We start from the raw sequence: 6000 nt of genomic DNA on the forward strand, positions 1-6000 counted from the left end.
TGTATAGGGCTAATAAAGAAACATTATCATTATTATCATTATTATCATTAAAACTGGATTACCTGTTCTCTGCGTGTCACTGTTTGTCTGCAAGAGACCTCTCGCGCCCAGCTCAGCGAACAGCCCCAGCAGGAGGAGGGATTTGGGATTGACAACCCAGCTGACAATTTTATCCTGGCCTGCTCTGAGACCACACGTTCGATTATGCAAGAACACACACAGAACTCACCTCGAGCAGAGAGCGTAACACCCGTGCTGCACTTGTGTGTCTAACACGGTCTATGGTATTATAAACTATGGGGGTTGAATGCTGAAGAGGCGTGTTTTGCTAAAACTCACACACTTATCTACTCTCGAGCTTAGAAGCGGGAAACCCTTTCTAGAGAGAAAAAAAAATTATTGCGTGCTTATTTTTTTCATTGCATCGAGAGCCTTTCATGTCCTCCCCGCTGGAGACGGGTTTAAGTAACACACGATGTCATTTCTCTGCACAATCCAGGCCACGGGTCCCTCAGGGAACCCATCTGGTACCTGGACACCTGAGACAGAGACGAGCACTGCTGGATGTCCACCGCTGCACCTAGGACGGGCAGAACTGGGAGACGCCGAGCAGGGCTCCCGTCTGGGAGCAGAGCTGCCTGACACTGTCGCATGCCACTGAGTGGGTTAGACTAGCTGTTACCAATTCCTCCCAACAGATATTCGTTAAGAACCCAACAGATTAGAAAGTTAGAAGGTTTTTTTTTATGTCAAGTGCGTAATTAGAAAAACAACAACTCAAAAATACACCAGCACTGGGGGACAGACTACGAAACCGCAACTGTTAATGGTGATCAGCAGCCTTTGTAATCTCGGTTCCCCCTTTAAGAAACAATCTCCGCTTGTAGCCGGGGTGGCTGCCAGGTCCCACTGCTCGCGTGTCTGTGGGGGCAGGGAGACTCTCCCCCGTCACGCCCATCCCCCGCCGTGTCCTCGGAGACACGAGGAAAGAGCCGGAAAGATGCCCTGACAGCCCCCCCCCCCCCCGTCCCCCGTCCACAGCCAGCCTCCTGCAACACCCGAGAGACTTCTGTAGCGTCAGGGGGGACATTCACGTCCCTCAGGCCTGCACACTGGTGTCCTGCCTGCCAGCCAGCCGCTGATGGCATTATTAGTGTTGCTGTTGTTACTGTTGTTGTTGTTGTAACGCTGTCATACAAACCCTGACCAGTAAGAGTGCGGGAGAGCAGCACGCTCCCAGAACCCAGGAGCAGGGCGAGTGTCCAGCGGGCCCTCACGGCGGACACGCAGCTCAGTGGGTTTTTTACTCACTGCGGTCATTTCCTTCTCTTTGTGCCCCTTGTAAATTGTGGTTCACACTTCGGAAACCCTGCCTTTAAAATACTCCAGTCCTAAATCTGTGGGAGTAGGAATAGCTGTGGGGAATGCAACCAAAATATGTGCTGTCCTGAGCCGCCGTGTCTTCACCAGGGGCTGGACCAGCACCACTCTTAATCTTATTACTGGCTGTTTAATGGGCAGGGCAGGGAACTCTCACAGGGCTGCGAAGACCGCACCGATAAGACGCCTTGGGTCCTGTAGAAATGTAACCTAGATCATTCAGATTAAGGACACTGCCAGAGAAGATCGTCTGAATTATTCAGCACTGAGCTGTGCCCATTTTCTGAGCCCGTAGGTGACTTGTTTCAGACAATCTATGCAGAATTGTCACAGATTCATTTTTCAATCAAGTGAGCCTCATATTCATTTACATTATATTGGGAGCTCTTAGTTTTAACAATTAACTTCCTTCCTGAGAGAAGTATCATGGAACAGCAGGGCAGCTTGCTTAGGACTAGGATGCAGTTAGTGTTGTTAAAAATCGGTGTACACGTTTTAACAGGTTTATCTCAAGAAAATGTTTAGAAAATCTCATCTCGGCACACGCAGTCATCTCATATGCACATCCACAAATTCCTCAGCAAAATCCTGACATCTGACAAACGATTCCCACAGCAGGTAGCAATCCCGCCCCTCCTGCTCCTGGTGTGAGCAAGAAGACAGAGGCCCTGAGTGACTCTCCAGCTTTTCCAGTTTAGGAGCGTATCTGCTTCTGGCCTGGAAGCCAGACGTGTACAGTACTGAGACAAACAATTTACATACATTACTGCTCAACATTTACGCATACGAGCCCTTTATTCTGACTGCTCATCAGGTGAAGCGGTATTGCAAAAGTTTGCCACAAGTTTCTAGGTTTGCCTTCACCGTGGCGTCGTTTCATTAGATCTGGACATACAGTATGATGCCTTGTGGGCTGAGACCACTGCCTGACCCTCAGGGTGTCTGGAGCACAGTGACGAAGGGGGTATCGGGCTCCTTAAATCCACTGTAGCTGCCAAAGACGGGCTTAGTCAGGCGGATCTCCAGGGGGTTCACGCTACCACTGAAGATGAGGGTGACAGGGCGGAGGAAAGTTACTGGAAACGGGGAGTTATCTCTGGGGTTGGGGGGTTTTGTACTTGTCTGTGCAGCCTGTGAAGAAACTTCGGATACCATCTCTCTTCCCTCCACTGCGCGTCGGGGGGATGGGGCTTTGGCACAAGGCGAGAGAGAGAAGCCTTTCCTGGTGGACGCGTTATGTAATCGCTGATCTTGAGACGCGTTTTCTGGTTCATACCGAGCGGTGGCTGAACAGTTTGCATGATGGCGCTGATGGTGTATGGGGAGGGGTATGCGTCACCCCTATCTGTTCCGCCATTATTTCCTCTCTTGAAAAATGGTTACACTGCAAGTCGAACCCGGCTCTCGCCGATCGTGCGCCCAGGAGGCTGTAAAATACCGTGAAGCTGCGCAGCTCTGAAAGGGGATGGTGTCTGCGCATCGCCCTTCCCCCACGGCCGGCCGGCGGAGTTTTTTTCGCCTGGCTGGGCACCGGCTCCTGACAGATAGATTCCACCCCCAGTCCTTTGCTCAGTCATTCAGACTCGGAAAGTCAATAACAAGCTGACATCATCAGGGGTTTGTGTATTACACTGCTCCTTCCAGGCTACCCACGATCTCCTAAGAGAGGAGCACCCTCCTTTGAGAATCGGGGGGCAGGGAGGGCTCAACGCGCACAGTAAAAAAACACGGCAGGGCAAGCCTTTGAACAGACGCCCCAGCCGTGACTTTAGGTATTGCGAGGGTACCAGTGACTTTGGGAAAGAACTGCTCTCTCTTCCCGAATTGCACTGCACCAGGAATGTGGTTTATTGAAATTGCGAAGCAAAGGCTCATACGGTGCCGGGCGAAAGTGTTGACACCCATCCCAGTGCTGTGCCATTGTGGGGTCGCCCTGTTAAAACGAGTTAAAAGGTTTATTCCCTGCTGAAAAGAGAAGAAAGGAAACAACGTTTCGGCTGTGGAGCCTTCTTCGGGTGTTTTTTTTTAAACACGTTGGTTTTCGATTGAAATGTTCGCCTGGAAATAATGCGTACACGTCACACAACAAAAGCAGAAGGTGGTGAATACTTTTGCAAGGTTTTCATTCTCCTAATAACCCCCCTCTCTGAACTGGCTTCATCACTCTGCTCTCCTCCCCACTGAGAGCTGGTGTGTGGGGAGAGGACTGGAGCATCATCCAGGTGGGGCTGCACACTGGGGGTGAGGGAGGAGAGTCCCCATTACCTGTAAAGAGCATTGAGTGGAGTATCCAGAAAAGCGCTATATACGTGTAAGCAATTATTTTTATTCATTCAATTATTAATTCATTCTCATCTTTCTTATGACTTCTTTGTTCTAAAATGTCCAGACTGCTTTCTATATCCACAGAGGGCCGTGTAATTGATCTCCGGACTGGGTGAGTCTAAAGAGTTTAAATTCCTGGGGGAGGCGGCGATATCTAACCGAGCAGGAGGTGGCAGTGACCCCCGGGCCCTGGGCTGCACCAGGCGGCTCTGCGCTCGGGGCCGGACTGTGAGGAGCAGGGCTCAGTGCACTGCGCCAATTCTACAGCTACAGGGCTGGCGTCGCCCCCTCTGAAATCCAGACGGCGTGAGACCCTGCTGAGCAGAGGCTGTGCCCTGGCCGGGGGGCACTGTGTGTGCTGGGAGCCCGGGATCGAGCCGCAGTCGCCACATCGGTGACATCAGAGACCCCACACCCCACTGTACAGGTGTGCTGAAATCAGAGCAGAGATTATTTACACCCCTGAAGCTGATCAAACCTTCAACAATATGCCCCCCCCAAATCTGCAGCGTGGTCTCGGTGTGGCTGGACTGGGGGTGCGTGCTGGCATAGAGGGCACTGGGACAGCAGTGGGGAAAAGGGAGCCTTCGTAGCCATCTCATTCTTCGGCAGACCTTCACGGGACCCCGTGCTCCGCGGACGCCACACAGGGGTCTCTCTCTGGGCCGCTCCGGGGTCATTCTCTGGTCATCATGGTCATCACCACACGCGGGACCGGACAGGGTGCTTTGCTTTGATGGGCTGTGTTTTCCTCTTTTCTTAATTACTATGCACAGTGGCCTTGAGTTCATAAAGGTGATTTATAAATAAAACCGTGTTATTATTATTAATTTTCTATGCAAGTTTTTTTCCGCCAGGTACCTTTTCGTCCTGTTGGCTGTGGGTCTCCTTGAAAACCCCAAGGCTGCTGGGTAATGTCAGCCCCCACGCCCCGTGTACCACTCGCGCCCTCCGTCTCAGGAATCGGAGCAGGGACGCAGATCCCCGCAGGCCCAGCAGGAGGGTCCTCTCCGAGGCCTGGAGGAGCAGGGCTGCGGCCTCCTGCGCCGCGCCGAGCCGGCCAGAGGCTTCCTGCGGCACCCGGGCCTCTCGGGCCGCGCCGAGTCAGACACGCCCTAGGGAGCAGGCCGGACCGCGCTGGCTCCCCAGCCATAGCGACGCCCAGCTCCTCGCCACCTCCGACATGTGCTCTGCACCCGTGTGTGTGGGTGTGTGAGTGTGTGTGAGTGTGTGGGCGTGTGTGCGTGTGGGTGTGTGAGTGTGTCTGTGGGTGTGTGAGTGTGTGTGAGTGTGTGAGAGTGTGTGTGAGTGTGTCTGAGTGTGTGTGTGTCTGTGTGAGAGTGTGTGTGAGTGTGTCTGTGTGTGTATCTGTGTGAGAGTGTGTGTTAGTGTGTCTGTGTGTGTGTCTGTGTCTGAGTGTGTGTGAGTGTGTCTGTGTGTGTATCTGTGTGAGAGTGTGTGTGAGTGTGTCTGTGTGTGTATCTGTGTGAGAGTGTGTGTGAGTGTGTGTGTGTCTGTGTCTGTGTGAGTGTGTGTCTGTGTGTGTGAGTGTCTGTGTCTGTTTGAGTGTGTGTGTCTGTGTTTGTGTGAGTGTGTCTGTGTGTGGTTGTGTGAGTGTCTGTGTGTGTGTGTGAGTGAGGGCGTGCGCGTATGTGTGTGTCTTTTGTGTGGAAAGGAAAATCGGGGGCTTTCTGAATTTGAACGCAGCCGCTGTTTGAAAACAAGAGGTTGACTGTTTGCGCCATGGCAACGCCACCCTGTGAGTCTTCACACTCTCGGGAGTGCAGTCCCACAGGGGCCAGTCACTCGATCCTGGGCCTTCGGTAGCAGGCGCCTGTGAAAACCTCCTCACAAATAACACCTTTTGTTTCAGACACTAACCACAGATGTGAATCTGCAAGCGCAGGGCACTAAGAGGAAGAAAAATCGCTCAAATCCAGGATATTGTTTGTTTTTGTAATCAAGTGAAGTTATTTTAAAGCTTCAGGCCTGTGGTTTACACTCTTACAGGAAGTGTAAATAATACAGTCTTGCCTTTTCTTACGTTGCCTGGGTATCAGAGCGCTTTCTTCACAAGCATAGAGCTGAAAGTGCAGTAAAAGATGTAAAAACGAGCTAACGGCAACCTGTAATCTGCTACAGTAAGATGGCTGTGCAACTGGTTCGATTTTCCACATTCAGTTTCAGGAAAACGAAACACCTTATCAAAAAACAATCTAATCAATGTTTTTTTGACAATCTAATTCGTTTTTTTGACAGCGTTGTTTATGTTGCTTACATTATATATGATTTTCT

This window comes from Lepisosteus oculatus, chromosome 13 (assembly GCF_040954835.1).
Source record: "Lepisosteus oculatus isolate fLepOcu1 chromosome 13, fLepOcu1.hap2, whole genome shotgun sequence".
Classification (NCBI taxonomy): Eukaryota; Metazoa; Chordata; class Actinopteri; order Semionotiformes; family Lepisosteidae; genus Lepisosteus; species Lepisosteus oculatus.